Here is a 16,677-nt window from a genome sequence, read left to right as displayed (position 1 = left end):
TTTTTTTTTTTTTTTTTTTTTTTTTTTTTTTTTTTTTTTCCCTGGGAAGCTCCAACAGCAGTGGCTTGGGCAAGTCCTCAGAGCTTAGCTCAGGCTCCCTCGTTCCTCTTGTTTGCTTGGAGACGAGCTGTCAAGTGTAATTTCATTCAAATTACTCTTCCATGAAGATTATCAATTTTTCTTCTCAAAGCTGCCCATTGTGTACCACTGTAAGCAGGTATTCAAACAAATAGCCTGAGAATTTTGGGGGAAAATTTGGTCTGAATCCCAGGAACAGAGACACTATGATTCACAAGTCTTGCTTTGCATTTAAAATGGGGAAAAGAAATTGAGGTTTGTATTGAAATCTGGGCTTTAAATTGGAAACAGGCAGAGCTGTGAACAGATGGAGGGGTGTCCTCCTAACATGAAGCCGACCACCAACCCATAATTCCCCCCTTCGCTTCCAGAGTGGGAAAGCCCAGATTCCCGTCGGTTCTTTATGCTGCAGCAGTGGCTTCTCACCCAGTCAGATACGTTGCAAAAAAATGTGTTTTCCTTTTCTCTCCTCACTAAGTATTTAGTTAATTTGATTTAAGGTGCCAAGAAAGGATGCAATTACACCATCTCAGGGTTTCTCTGCAAAAGTTTATTACTAAGACAGGACTTGTAAGCCCACACCTTTGAGATTTAAAAAGAAATAGAAGCGTGGCTGTCAAAGGAGTGAGTATAAAGCTCTAAGCCTGAGAGATACATGTTTTAAGTAATTATTTTACTTAGTGCCATATGACTCTTAAGTAAAAGGGAGAAAACCACTGGAAGGAAAAACCCTATTGATGTCTTTGTTATTTATTGTTATGATTTTAGCCCACGAAAGCTGCTGATTTCCAACGAGAATCTCTTGAAAGGGAATTTCTTGATAGGTCAGTGTTAGGGAATGAAAAGAGTGATGTAAGGGAGGAAGAAATTTGAGATAAGAAACAAGAGGACAGCAATTTATAATGGGAATCTGCAAGCTGATTTGGAATGCAAATCACAATGCTGCAGTCTGGCAATAAATTAGCATTTGTACTTCAGCCTACTGAGTGACAGGGCACAGTCCAAGAGTCTCAATACTTCACAAAAGGTATAGCAAGAAAATAAACAGTATCTCTTTCAAGGAGCATAAACCTTTCCTAGAGTAGAAAGAATGGATCCTGGCCTCTGTCTCCATCTCCAAATGAGCCAGCACACACACACAGAGGTAGAGAAACACACCCACAAGCACACACAGACAGATGCACACACACAGAGAGACACACAAGGACACGCACACAGACATAACTGCAGCTCTTTGGCTTTAATGAAAAATAACTCACATCCTCATTATCCATAGCATACGTTTCTTGCATTACAGCTTGTATTTCACATGCATTCTTTAAAGCAGGCCAGTAGCATGTTGCACATCACCCTCTAAATACTACAAAAGCAACTATTTAGAGGAAACACAATTACTGCATTCCACTTTATTTCTCATAAATGAATGTTTAGTCCTCTTACTTTTATTATCATTTGTTATTATTTTCTCTTTTCAAATGAATTTTGTCCAAAAATAACTGGAGTTCAGATAACTCAAAACCTATCTCTTCTGAATATATATCTATTTGTATTCAAGGGTTTTTGAGAGAGCTGCTTGCTCAGTGCACAGACTGAGAGAGAGAAACCATAAGGGAAATCAAAAAGCCAAATTGTAGCAGCCTCTCTGCTTCAACTCATCCCTAGGCTGACATAACCTGGCATATAATCAACACAGAATGGAGCAACGCTCCTCATTTAGATTCTTCGTTCATTTTATACCATGGAAATCATTAGTGAAAGCAATTGTTTATTGTAGTGCCAGTAGATACAATAATGCCACCTTACATTTTTAGAACGCTTTACAATCTTTAAAACATAATTACATACATCAACCCATTGCAAATCGAAAGGAAAAAGCATAATTTTCCCCACTTTATGTTGGAAAAAAAAAAAAACTGACACTCACAGACACCTAGAGACTGGTATAATAAATGACCAAGTAAGTCTTAGAACCCATGTGTGTTGATTTCTTGACTGATGTTCTGATCTTAGAAGCTAATTTTCCTTCCTACTTTGTTCCTTTGTGAGTATCTTCAGCATCTTGAGAAATAAGCCTCAATTCATAGCTTTCTTTTTCACCACACATATAAAGCAAAAGAGAGGGAAAGGAGACGGAAAGGAAGTTTTAAAATATTCATGATTTCTTTTCTTCTGGAAATTTTGCAGCAGAACACGTTCATATAATCATTCACTTTTGTCTAAAACAGGCTTTTTCATGTGACAATTGTTAGCAACATAAGCCAATATCAACTTAAACTAATTTTTAAAATATGCAAAAAAGTCCTCAGAGCCAGTCTAAATGGACTCTTGTCAAATGAATGAAGAGAGACGCATACACATACATAGCCTCCTCACAGCAATCTCCTGTCAGTAGGTTTTCAGTATTTATTACTGGGGCAAAATATACAATAAAAATTTGCCATTTTGGTCATTTTTAAATCTGTAGTTCAGTGGCATTAGGTACATTCACATCATTCTGTGACCATGGCCACCAGTTATCCCCGGGACTTTTTCATCTCCACAAACTAAAACTCTGTGCCCATTAAAAATGCCCCAAAAAATCCCCCTTTCCCCTTCCTCCTGTTTGATGGCAGCTGAGCTGTTGATGCTTTTCTTTCTTTCTTTTTTTTTGAGACGGAGTCTCGCTCTTTCACCCAGACCAGACCAGACCAGAGTGCAGTGGCACGATTTCTGCTTACTGCAACTTCTGCCTCCAGGGTTTGAGTGATTCTCCTGCCTCAGCCTCCCGAGTAGCTGGGATCACAGGAATGCACCACCACATCCAGCTGGTTTTTTGTATTTTTAGTGGAGATGGGGTTTGGTTTCACCATGTTGGCCAGGCTGGTCTCAAATTCCTGATCTCAGGTGATCCACCCACCTTGTGCTGGAATTACAGGTGTGAGCCACAAAGCCTAGCCAAGTTGCTGCTGCTAATGGTGGTTTTAAGATTACTTTTTAAAATTTGTATCTCCTTTGAAGTAAAAATATTTTGAACCTCCAGCATCTTAAACTAGTTAGAAAAGAAAAATGTTTGACATTACAGTAGATTTGCTTTATGAATTATAAAATATACTATATGAACCTTAATAACTAGCAATGATATGTCCTCATGGGGACTGAAATGCCTCATCTAATATTCTTTCCATTGTATCATATTGTATTTGCCCCACTCTACTCTTAGTCATGTATTTAAAATATATGGGCCGTATGCAGTGGCTCATGCCTGTAATCCAAACACATTTTGAGGCCAGGAGTTTGAGACCAGCCTAAACAACACAGACAGACCTTATCACTACAAATATTTTCTTTTTTTTTTTTTTTTGAGATAGAGTTTTGCTCTTGTTGACCAGGCTGGAGTGCAATGACACGATCTCAGCTCACTGCAACCTCTACCTCCCGGGTTCAAGTGATTCTCCTGCCCCAGCCTCCCGAGTATCTGGGATTACAGGCATGTGCCACCATGCCCAGCTAATTTTGTATTTTTAGCAGAGATGGGGTTTCTCCATGTTGGTCAGGCTAGTCTCAAACTCCCAACCTCAGGCGATCCGCCCGCCTCGACCTCCCAAAGTGCTGGGATTACAGGCATAAGCCACCACACCTGGCCACTACAGATATTTTAAAAAACAAATTATCCAGCCATGGTGGTGCACACCTATAGTCCCAGCTGCTGGGGAGACTGAGGCAGGGGAATCACTGGAGCCTGGGAGGTTGAGGCCGCAGTGAGCTATGATCACATCACTGCACTGCAGCCTGGGCAACAGAGTAAGACCCTGCCTCTAAAAAATAAAATAAAACAAATATAAGTTAACTAAGTGGTTAAAAATATGATTATATTTTTATCCAGATTTCCCTTTCAAATACTGTCTAAGAAATGTTGATAATGTATATTACTTTTTCCTGTGTGAGCTCACTCAATCCAAAACCATAATAATTCTCTTTCATTTTTCTTAATTAATCTTAATTTGGAGCTGCCTTTAACACTTGATCTTATTTTACGGATAAACACATTATCATATACACTGAGAAAATATTGACATATTCCTCTATTATGTAATACAGTCATCTTTGTGATACAATTTTCATAATATAGACAAGTAAGTAGAGTTAACAGATTAAGGAAGTTGTGGTTCCAAATACAGCATTAACTATAAAAAGTGAGGGGAAAAACATTCGTGGTCCCTGGGTCAGAGTACAGAGAGATGTGGAAAAGAAGATCATGAAAACCAAGCCCAGTGCATAGGACTAACAGACAAGAACACGATTTAGAAAGTGCCTTTTTTTCTACCTCAAATGTTTCAGACACAGAATTAGCATTATCTCTAGAATGAAATGTCTGAGTTGGGATCTTCATATATTTTGACAGAGAAAAAGGACCCCTTTGTCTGCTACTCTAAGCTCCAGGTCAGAAACAGACTTCCATAACATTTTCTTTTCTTTTTTTTGTTTTTGAGACAGAGTCTTGCTCTGTTGCCCAGGCTGGAGTACAGTGGTGCGATCTCGGCTCACTGTAAGCTCTGCTTCCAGGGTTCACACCGTTCTCCTGCCTCAGCCTCCCAAGTAGCTGGGAATACAGGCGCCCACCACCACGCCCAGCTAATTTTTTGTATTTTTAGTAGAGACAGTGTTTCACCATGTTAGCCAGGATGGTCTCGATCTTTTGACCTTGTGATCTGCCCACCTCAGGCTCCCAAAGTGCTGGGATTACAGGCGTGAGCCACTGCACCTGGCCAACATTTTCTTAAAGAAAGTCAAAACCACCACAAACACTGCAACGTCCATTATAAAATGACCATAACATTCTTCAGACTTATATAATCATAGAAAGCAGTCAATTCACAGAATGATCATAGTGTTCACAGTGGTATCATTACCTTATTTCCTTTTATTCTGAATTGTAAAAGTGTTTATTAAGCATTCTTACAGGAAATCGATGTAGGCAAAAGGGATACTAATGAGACAAACTCCTGCCCTAATTAGGCATGTAGCCTAGTAGCATAAGACAGACCAAACATCACAATGCTGAATGACAAGTGCTACCGAATAAATATAACAATGCATTAGATGCCACATGAGCCTACCTCAAGGATATCTAACCTATATTTAGTTTTGATCGTTGGAAAAGTTTTTCTGGTTTCCTAGAAGGTATAGTTTGATCTGACCTGATCAAAGCAAGTGACCTTTCACCCAAAGGAAATGAAATTAGATGGGAAAAAGGGGAAGGCAGATTGCTGGGGAGAAAGAAAAGATTTTCTAAACAGTTGAAAGTGAATACATGAAGGCCTACGGGGAGGGAGATGTACTCTGCTGAGAACACGTAATAGACTAACATCTGGGCGCATGGGCGGAAACTCTTTTACTATTTATTAGACATTGTGTCCCTGAGGTATTTGGTAGTCCTATGCTGGAATATCCAATTCTGAGTCTTGCTCCTTGGTTTACTTGGAGTACTGAAAAAGAAGACACTCCTAAGACCTAGCTTGTACTCTATAAGATTGGAGCCTAAAGGTGGACAATGGCAAACCCATTAATATTTACTCCCAAGAAATTACCTTTCGGATATCATTCATACCGTATTTTCACATAATTACCAGGGCTCTTGTCATGAGTATGTCATAGGCCTGTTTACAACTGGTGAATGCTTTTCCATTGTTCTTAGGATAAAGTTCAACCTCATTAGCCTGACTGGAAAGATCGGACATGACCTGGCAGGAGCTCACCTCTTCGGCATAACCTTCCCCTGCTGTTCATTCATTCATCTCCTTCTAATTTCTCAAAATTGTCCATTTATGAACGTTGTTTCTTCTTCCTAAAACACTTTTCCTTTCACCCTCAGATAGCTAGATCTACTCAGATCTCAGCTGGAAAATGTTATTCTCAGGCAAAACTTTTCCGACAGCATAGGCCTCTTTTAGTATTCATATCACATGACATTACAGAGCTATTCCTCAAAGTCTGCAATATATATATAGATATAGTCTGCAATATGTATGTGTGTGTGTATATATATATATATTTAGTTTGAGATACATATATATATATGTATCTTCCCCCCAGCCTGCAGCCTATAAGCTCCATGAGATAATGGCCTCTATCTTTCCCCCTCACACAAGACAAGAACATAGCAAGCTTTCAATAGATACTTGTTGAATGCATGAATGAATGAATGAATGAATGAATAAAACAATAATGATGTACAAATAAATGAATGAAAAAACTCAGTGGCTTACACTTACCTTATCTTATGTTTATTTGCTTCCACAAAATATTTTAGAGGGTGAACATAATTTATAATAACTTGGGGAGATACATATCATGTTCATATTGTAACAAATGTCATTCCCCAGCAGTTGATGGCAGAATGATAATGAGATATTTCAAAGAGCAACCAGCAAAACAAAAAGGGAGCTGGGAAATATTAATTGTGTTTCCTGTTTCCTCTAGGAAGGGAAAGCTGTATTGTCATAAATGGTGATTACAGTTAAGGGGAGACAGGAAAGTTCAAGAGTGACACTCTTTGGGCCAAACTTACCCTTTTCTAGAAAGATCGGTTCTAAGTACTTATGCAATCCTATAACCATAGAGGTGATCCAAATTTTAAAACTTATAAATAGTTTTGTTTTCTCCAAAATGCCAGAAAGCAAGAGTAATCCAAATCTCTTTTCATCGTAATTATGTTTTCCATAAAACATAGCAGAAAGCATGATGGGTTAAAAGGTATGCCATGGGAAAATAGTAGTGACCTCTGTTTACTCAAAATCCAAACACTACTACTAATTGAGAAAGAGATCATAAAAACTGGCCCAAGCTGATTCTCTGTGGTCACAAAAATGCTACTTTAAATTGAGCTCACCAAAGAATAAACTTTATAGCTCACTCCCTCACTCAAGTTGCATTTATTCAATGACTACTAGGTATCTGAAGCTGAGCCAGGTGAACAGGGCAGATGTAGTTTCCTGCTCTAACAGAGCTAATAGCAAATATGGAAGAGAGAGACAAACAGTTGGAACGAAGTATGATAGGTGCAGTTATATTATTATTAATGACAATTATACTCAGCACTTCACATGTGTGAAGCATTGTTCTGAGGTTCTAAAAAGTGTATATCCCATTTAACCTTCACCACAACAGCCCTGTCAGGTAATTACTATTGTCCCCATTTTGATACAGGAGGAAATAGGGACAAAAAGATTAAATTCTTTGTAGCAAGTAACAGGGTGGTGAAGATGGGATTTAAACATAGAAATTCTGATCCCAAAGCCCATTCTTTGAACCACCTGGATATCTGTCTACACTTATATAAGCAGTAGACCCAAAGGCATTTAATGTAGGAAGAGGCCCTGGTTGTAAAGTCTTATTACGACATGAATATTTGTATCCATCCAAAAACAAAAACATTTAACTGCTTCCCATTTGCCCAACATGTTGCCAGATGCTGTGAGAGACACACAAAAAAGTTGAAGAAATGATTCTCATACTCAAAGAACTTATGATTGAAGTTAAAAATATTAATACTCACTTTAAACAGCAATAAATCAACAAAAGTATGATTTCAGAGTAAAACTACTATAGGGAGTTGAAGTAGAGAAAGTTTGTCAAGATTTCTGACATGCTTGTTAGCTTTCGTCAACAAATGCAATTATCATCCAAGCAGTTTAGCGGAAATATGGAGATCTTTACTCAATGGACGTATCTCTGATCTTCAAACTCTATTCAATGCCACAATTTAGCCATTAGGATTTTATGCACAGTTATTATTCCTTCTTATTTTCTTTTTTTAAATTAACTTTTCGGACTGAAATAATAAACACTTGTACTACCACCCAACATAGAAAATAAAATATAAAGCCGATTATACATCTTCTCTAATCACATTCCTTTCCTTATATCTTCTTCAGCTCTACTTCCTGTTAACAATCACTTGGGACTGGAGTGTTTTTATTCCTGTATGTTGTCCTTATAATTTAATGTGTGTGTCTGTGTGTGTGTGTGTGTGTGTGTGTGTGTATACAGATGTGTATATACACCATAGTTAGTATTGTGTTGTAGGTTTTTCTTTTCTTTTTCTTTGGAGATGGAGTCTTGCTCTGTTGCCCAGGCTAGAGTGCAGTGGTGCAATCTCTGCTCACTGCAACCTCTGCTTCCTGGGTTCAAGTGATTCTCCTGCCTCAGCCTCCCAAGTAGCTGGGATTACAGGCATGCACCACCACGCCCAGCTAATTTTTATATTTTTAGTAGATACGGGGTTTCACCATGTTGGCCAGGCTGGTCTCAAACTTCTGACCTCAAATGATCCACCCACCTCGGCCTCCCAAAGTGCTGGGATTACAGGCATGAGCCACCACACCTGGCCTGTTTTGTAGGTTTTCATAGGATATCAAGGATATCTTCTTTTATGTCTCTTTTCACAACTTCTTCTTCAATCTTTTAATGATATATGCAGATCTGTTGATAAACATTTAATGTTGTTTCTAATTTCTAAATAACTGGAAAAAATTACAATGAATATTTTTATATATGTTTAGTGCATACATTTAAAATTTTCCCTAGAAGTCTGAGGTGTGTGTATGTGTGGAATCATTGGGTAGGAGAGTATGTGTGCCTTCAATAATACATGTGTTAAAAAGCCCTTCAAACTGCTTGTGCCAATTTAAATTTCCCTGAGAACTATCTGAGAATCCTACTGTTCTACATCTTCCATACTTAATAATTTTTAAATGTTACAAAGATAAATTTTTAATTTATATCAGTATTAATTATATATCTTAATATGATTTCCTTAAGTATCTCATATAGTTGAGAACATTTTCATGCTATTAGCCAATGATTTTCCTCTTTTGAGAAGTGCATATTCATGCCCTTCACTCATTTTCCCACGGTATCGTTTGCTTTTTGGTATTATTCTATAGATGTTATTTGTAAGTTCTGAATATGAATTCCATAGCAATTAAAATATCTAACATATATGTTTTTACAGTGCATTAGTTAATCTTGACTTTTGGTTGTCTATATACATTTCAGAATCAGCTTTGAAATATAATGAGGGGGAGGTGAACTTATATTTATTGAACTTAAATTAACTTCATAGATTAATGAAAGATAATTAACATTTTTACAAAATTGAATCTCTTTCCATGAACATGAGATCTCTTTCCATATGTTGAGAACTTTTTTTCATTTATTTTAAGACTGTTTTCAAATGTTCTCCCTAGGAGCTTTGCATATTTTGTGTTTTATTCCTAAGTATTTTGATTTCTTTTAGAGATATTTTATACTAAATCTCTCAAGTCCTTTTTTTGACTGAAGTAAAGGAACACATTATCGGATTTTAAAAATTAGTCATATAAGAAGCAAATTTGCTAAACTCTCCCTATAGTTCTAATAATGTATAGGTCTTAAAATTTCTATGTAGAAAATGACATATTTGAATTAAAACAAATGAGATTCTGTCCAATCTATATATTTTAATTTATTTCCTCTGTTTTACTGTACACTCTAGGGTCCCCAGTGCAAAGTTGAATTGAGCAGTGATTTTAAAAGAAATGATTCTACGCTTTCTCTATTATATGTTATTTGTAGTAGGTTTGGGTAGACTTTTTTTATCCATTTAAATAAGTTCCCTTCTAGTCTATATTTCTGAGATTCATTTATTATACAGTACTGAATCAGAAAAAAATGTTTTATTCTCCATCAAGTAAGATGATTACATAAACTGCATCCGTTAATATATTAAAGTAAGAATTGCATTTGTAGATTTTCTGATGGTTAAACTCTGCATCCCAAACAGAGAATTGGTCATATATGTAATTGCTTTAATTCAATTTAATATTTTGAAAAGTCTTTTAATGATCTTACCCTTTTCTGTCTTTTTTCTCTAAACATAAATAATGCTTTTTAAAAAATTGTCACTTTAGGAGAATCTTTATTAAAAATTTTGGTACATCCAAAAAAATGGGAATACTAAATAGCAGTTAATGATTATATAAGTCATCTATATTAACAATGAAATGCTGTTCATAATAAAGTGATAGAAGTATATAACAGCAGTATAAATAGTACCCTTTTGTAGTTAAAAATGTTCATAAACATTTGCATTGAAACAAGCCTATACAGATCTATTGGAAAATGTTAAGAGTGCTTATTTCTAGAAAGTGGTATTTGAGATAATTTATTCAATTCTTTTCATGCTTTTTGTTTTTTCTTTTTTTTTGGCTTAAAAAAATTTACTTTAAGTTCTGGGACACATGTTCAGAACTGCACGTTTGCTACATAGGTATACATGTGCCATGGTGATTTTCTGCACCTACCAGCTCATCATCTAGGCTTTAAGCCCTGCATGCATTAGGTATTTGTCCTAATGCTCTCCCTCCCTTTGGCCCCAGCCTCCAGCCAGCCCTGGTGTGTGATGTTCCCCTCCCTGTGTCCATGTGTTCTCATTTCTGTACATGCTTTTTGATACTTTTAATATAATTACAACATTATTTTAATTATCACAAAACTTAATAATTTTACAAAACTGGCAATAATAAGGTGGTTACCACTAACTGCAGCTAAAATGTTATAGGCGTTGGGCTAGCAATTTTTATAATTTTTTTCTAATATTCACAACATCTCTGCGAGACAGTTTTCTTTCATGTGAGGAAATTGAGGCTTTCAAAGGTTAAGCAACTTTCTCAAGGCTACACAGCTGGTGAATGAGGAACTGAGATTTGAATTTTGGTTCCCCTAATACTAAACTTATATCACTCAAAAGATAAGCTATTCAGTACTTGATTAACACAGTTGTTAGCCAACACATGTCAGCATTTCTTCAGTTTTAAGTAAAGGCTTAGTGTTATATTAACGACAATGAACATAGGTTATAACTTATCTGAAAAGTGGATGAGTTTTTTTGCTTCATTCACTTGAATCAATATTTAACAATTAAGAAATATCAGTTAAGCCTAGCCTCATATATCATATTGGATATTGCAAATGACAATCTTGCAAAAATAAATAGATAAGTGCAAGAGAGAGAAAAAGACAGACAAGAGGGAGGGGTGTAAATACAACTTTATGCAAAACTAGTGGCTTGTCATAAGTCCTGAATTTTGAAACAGTGATTTTAAATTGTTGCTTTGAATCTCACTGCAGATGCAGATGGTAGGAGATATCCTCTGAAAAAGCTGATTACACTATATGGTGCATAGAGAACTGATGAGGAAAAACAAGACTCAAGTTTTCTCAGCTTTATCATAAGCATTTTGGTATTTTTGCTTATACGTTAGATTGCAAGTCCTCTGTGGATGAAAAAATACATTAAAGTGTACTCTTACATTTCCAGAGATCACTTTAGGTAACCTAAAAATTCTTATCTCAAAAAAGAAAACTCAGACTGACAACTTTTCTCATTCTTCAAAGTGCCTTGCCCAACACATCTGAACTAATGACTAAAAAGGCCGGGAGCACTGGGCTTCTACCAATGGGCAATCAAGGTGAAAGGCCCTTTCTTTCTTACTTCTGAGAGAAAGGTAATGATTTTACACATTGTTCTTTTTTTGTGAGTTAGGTATCTGAAATCTTTAGGGAGTTTGTCAGTTTTGAGCAAGAGGCCTTAGATTGTGATCTACTCTCCATTAAGGAGAAAACAAATAGGCCCATATCCGGGGTGTTCTAGAAATACCCAGAAAACATTTTCTCAAGGATGTTTTATTGGCCCTGACATACGGTCTCTTTGGATAGATATTTGGCCAGACCATGGCTCCAGGAAGATTGATACACTCAAGTAATTTACATCCTAGAAGTTCCTCTGCTGCAATGTGCACACTGTTATTTTCGAATGAACCTGCAAACACCACTTGACTGCACTGTGCTTGTGCGGCAGACACACACTCCATCCACTGTGTTCTTCACGGTTTTCAGCGGTGTGCTCCAGTAAGCAGTAAGCACCCTGCTGCCGCTGTCCTGGACAAAATGCAAACCTCTCTTTAGCATTTACTATTGCAAATATTAAGGTAGATGTGATTTATTTCCTCTCTCTATCTGACTTCCTGAATTTCAATATTATTTGTCTGTAGCTCCTATTTGCCAGGTATCATACATTTTTTTATTTTTAATATTTCAATATATCTGATATTCATTTCCCCTGCCTGTCACTGGCATCAGAAATCATAAGCTGCACTTGTTTCTCCCTTACCATTCATAAAATGAGACTGAGGTTAGACCTATTGGGAGGTGCCCAGCTTTCCAGGGGCTAGGTTCAGCTCTTCTTATTCACTAATATTTAACAAGTATTTGTGTGGTATTCACTGTATGATAAGCATATATTTTTTTCTTATTATTTACAATGCTGAGAGTAAGTGGTATTTTACAAGGTATAAGACAAGCAAAGGTATTAGACAAGCAAAATATTTTCACAAGTTCTACAACTATGAGGAAGCAAACTTTGAATATAAAAGTCGCTCAAAAGTTCACTGTTTCCAATACATTAAATGACTCAGTAAACAAAAAGTAAACAGATGTTGACTAATCAATTCCTACAAAAGTGATGTAAACATATCTTCAAAAGATGTCTTTATTTAGGTCTTAACACTTGTAGCTAAATGCGTAGGATGCCAGTATAAATTTCTAGATACTTTTTGAGGCATCTCTTCTTGTATACCTCTTGTAGCCCATAAAGAATCTTTAATATAAATTGAATTGTAAATTTAAAATCAACTAAAAATTTTAAAACCATTATCCTTAAAAAACAGAATGAATGTTAAAATCACACAAGCCATGGTTTTACAGATAATTTTTTTACAGGTACTAGGTTTTACAGGTACTAGGTTAACCTGGGTTGCAGTAATCTTAAAAGCAAAAGTATATATCATGGGAGTAGTATCAAACAGAATTTATAATAACTGATTTAAGAGGAAATGCAACATGCCCAAAGAAATCCTGCCCAGTGATAGTCTTTCAGTCATTAATTCATTGATTACATATTATATATTGAGTGCTTACCATTACCCAGATGTAAATCTAATTTATAGGGCAAGTCCATGAACACATCTACTGGGTCCTTGCTCCCATGGTCTTTAGATTTCAAAAGAGGAAGGTAAGAGGCCAAATAAACAAATACATTAAGGAGCTAATATCAGGTTCTTACATGGGCAATGATGAAAATATATCAGAATGAGGCAGTGACGAGTGTTTTAGGGGTTCTGTTAGCTTGTGTGGTCAACCTAAAGATGATGTCAATCTTTAACATCATCCATAGCCAAAATAATAAAATATGTCAAAATCTCTACTATGAAATGGTCATTATTAGAATTTTATTATTCGTTCGAAAGGAAAGAAGACAATGAGAGAGACACTTGAGCAATCAGCAGTGGTCATGAATGTGCTTTTTGTCCAGATGGGATCTTTTGTAATTGCTTTCATATGGTGCAACACAACATTTTCAAGTTGGACATTTTCAAGTCAAGTTGAAAAGATTCTCAAATTTTAGTTTAAAAAATGTCTTGGCTGGGTGTGGTGTCTCACAGCTGTAATCCCAGAAATGTGGGAGGCCGAGGAAGGTGGATTGCTTGAGCCTGTGTGTTCAAGACCACACTGGGCAACATAGCAAAACCCCATCTCAAAAAATTAGAGGGCACGGTGGAGTGAGCCTGTGGTCCCAGCTACTTGGAGGACTGAGGCAGGAGAGTCAGTTGAGCCTGGGAGGTCGAGGCTGTAGTGAGCCATGTTCATGCCAATGCATTCCAGCCTGGGTGTCAAAGGGAGACATTGTCTCAAAACAAACAAACAAACAAAAAACTGCCTCTTATCATTTAGTCTCAAAAACCATTGGCCACTGATCTGTAACATAAGGTTTAGAAGACCTCAATGTATTACCTAATGCAGAAATTAATCTCTTTCTCTCTCTCCCCTCTCTCTCTCTCTCTCTCCCCCCCATCCCCCCCTCAGTCACGTGTGTGTATGTGTATGTGTGTGTGTGTGTGTGTGTGTGTGTGTGTGTGTGTATTGTGAATTAGGGACAAGATTGAGACACAGGTCTATGTGACTCCAAAGCTATCACACTTTCCATTATAAAACACTGCTTTTTAAATGTAATACTATCATGTGGTCATTGCACATTTCTGAGTTGTTAATATAGTAGTTTCAATATTATATTGACTTTTGATACATTCACTAAAGGACGTAAATATTGCTATACATAAAATGAAAGACGGAACGGAAAACTGGGGTGGTAGAAGAGGGTGGTAATAATCAGCCATCTCTGAATGGTTCACAGAGAAGTGAATACAGAAGCATGCAATTTGTGCAGTGAAATTTAAAACACCTTTTGTAAGTCAACAAAAACAAGTTTCTCATGGCTCAAAAAAGAGAGCTTACTGAGTTTCTTATTAATAAACTCATGTTACAACCAGCTTGTCCATGTATACCAACTCAGGCACAAAAGAAAATGGAGAGATCACTAACCTTTTAGGAAAAAAAAAAGAGCTCTAATGTTGATTTCTTTCTTTATTAACAAGTAATCTGTCCGTTTACTCCACTGTGTGTGAAGATGTACCACTAACCCATTACATGACTTTGGGTGAAGATATTCTTTATCTACTTCCTCAAATACAGAATGAACTTAATACTTGCCTCACTGACTTCACAAGGTGAGGGCACCAAGTGCCCTAATACTTTACTAAGTGTTTTAGGTACATGATCTCATTTTATCCCTGCAAGATGCCCATGAAGTAAGTGTCATTAATTAAAGCCATTTTACAGACGAAGAAAATGGAGCTTCAGAAAAGTAGATTCTCTAATGACAGAAGATGAAAAAGTTCTTTGAATAATATAAAATGTTATACAAAAATGATGTAGCTATAGCCATTTTAAATAGGAAAGAGTGAAGCATGCATGCGGTAAAAAAATGTCAGCTATACTTAGTAGCTCAGTAAGACCACCTGATATAACTCATGTAATAATACAAAACGTTTAGTTAGAGCTTATATATGCCAACTACAGGTCTTAGCATTTACATCTGCACTTTCATTCATTCATCTTCAAAATAACCCTGTGAGGCACATAGTGTTATTATCCCCACTTCACAGCTAAAGAAACACAGAAACAGAACAAGTGACTTGTTCAGGTAACAGCCAGTAAATGGCAGAGCTGGGACTAGAACCCAGGTCTGGTTCTTAAACCTGTGCCCTTCATCATAACACTGCTTCTATGAAGCAGGCTGGAAAGGGTGCAAACCAATTAGCTATTTATTCAACAGGCTTAGAGAACAAATAGCTGGATTATTTCTCATCACGCACAAGCCTTCGAGCCATTCTCTAGGCTCTGTTGGTTTGGTCCGCATAATGTTCTGTAAGGAGCAATCAGAGTTTCAAATGGCAGCTCAGCCAGCCCTGTTCATCCTCCATGACCTCTTTAAGGTTCTGTTTCCCATTCGTAAATGAGGAAAAGAATACCTATTCATCAGGGATTTGGTGAGGATCAAATGCATTCAGCACAAATCTTGGCACAGACATGGTTGGCACTCAGTAAACATTAGTCTGCTTCTTTCTCTGGCCTCAAACGTGGTGTCAGTTCAAATAATTTATTCTTCCATAAACTAGGAAAAGATAAGAGAAAGGCCTCAGGTCATGAAATATCAGATTTTAAATCAACTGTATATTGTTCTGAGTGATGAAGTAATGTGTTTTTGTGAAAATAATGTTATCCTGAGTATTTATAAATAGGTTTTTTTTTTTTTTTTTCCGAAAACATTGTATATTCTTATACTGATTTCTCAGAGGTCAGTATATGCAATTTGAAAGACTAGTGGACTGATCTGGTTTGGCAATTCCTGGATCAGTTCTACACTTGCTCATGCCACAGGTCTGCCAAAACAAATTTTATCAACAAGTAGAATTGTCTTGTAACAGTTATTAGTCAGGATAGAAGGCAAGATACAGCCTGCTAAGAAACCACATGGAAATATTTAAAAGCACGTGAGTTTTTCAAATTAGCAATTGTGTCCAAAATTTAGCAGGGGACATATTTTGAATTTGTTGTGTGTTTGAACTTTGGATGGTTCCATGACCTCATTTTAAAATTGTATTTTAATTGTTCCTGAAATAGAAAAAAACGAAGAAGATGACAATCTCGCTATGTTGTCTGAAGAAAACTGTTATTCTTTACAGAGTGATTCTTCTGTTTACAAACAAAATATTTATGTTTGTAAGAGTATTCATATTACAAACGCTCTTCAATCCCCTCATGTGAATAATTTTTAATTAGTTAATAAAATTAGCTTAATTGCTTAAAAAACTTAGTACTTTTGTGGCCCTAATTGATATCTAAATCCCAATCTGTGGATGAGCATTTGAAATACACTAAGCAAAATAATAATAAGAAAGGTGGTAATTACAAATGGACTTACAGAACCTATAGATCTTATGAATTATCAAAATGATTTAGGAATTTAAATTTGCAAAGTAAATTTTAATTACAATAAACTTTATCTTTTAATAGTATAAAATATATTTATATAAATAGAAAGACTGTAAATTTATATTGGCATTGAAAACATTTCAAATTTTAAAATTATAAATAATGTTAACCTTTTTTTTTTTTTTTCTG

General features: G+C 36.2%; 1 protein-coding gene across 3 annotated transcripts in view; it reads right to left on the bottom strand.

The window, feature by feature from the left end:
• Positions 1-16,677, bottom strand: part of GPM6A (glycoprotein M6A) — a 393,114-nt gene that overhangs the window by 198,590 nt on the left and 177,847 nt on the right. The gene's annotated exons all lie outside the window — the stretch shown is intronic.

Source organism: Rhinopithecus bieti, unplaced genomic scaffold (assembly GCF_001698545.2).
Source record: "Rhinopithecus bieti isolate Rb0 unplaced genomic scaffold, ASM169854v2 scaffold_9996, whole genome shotgun sequence".
Taxonomy (NCBI): domain Eukaryota; kingdom Metazoa; phylum Chordata; class Mammalia; order Primates; family Cercopithecidae; genus Rhinopithecus; species Rhinopithecus bieti.
This window is presented reverse-complemented; position numbering and strand designations above follow the sequence as displayed.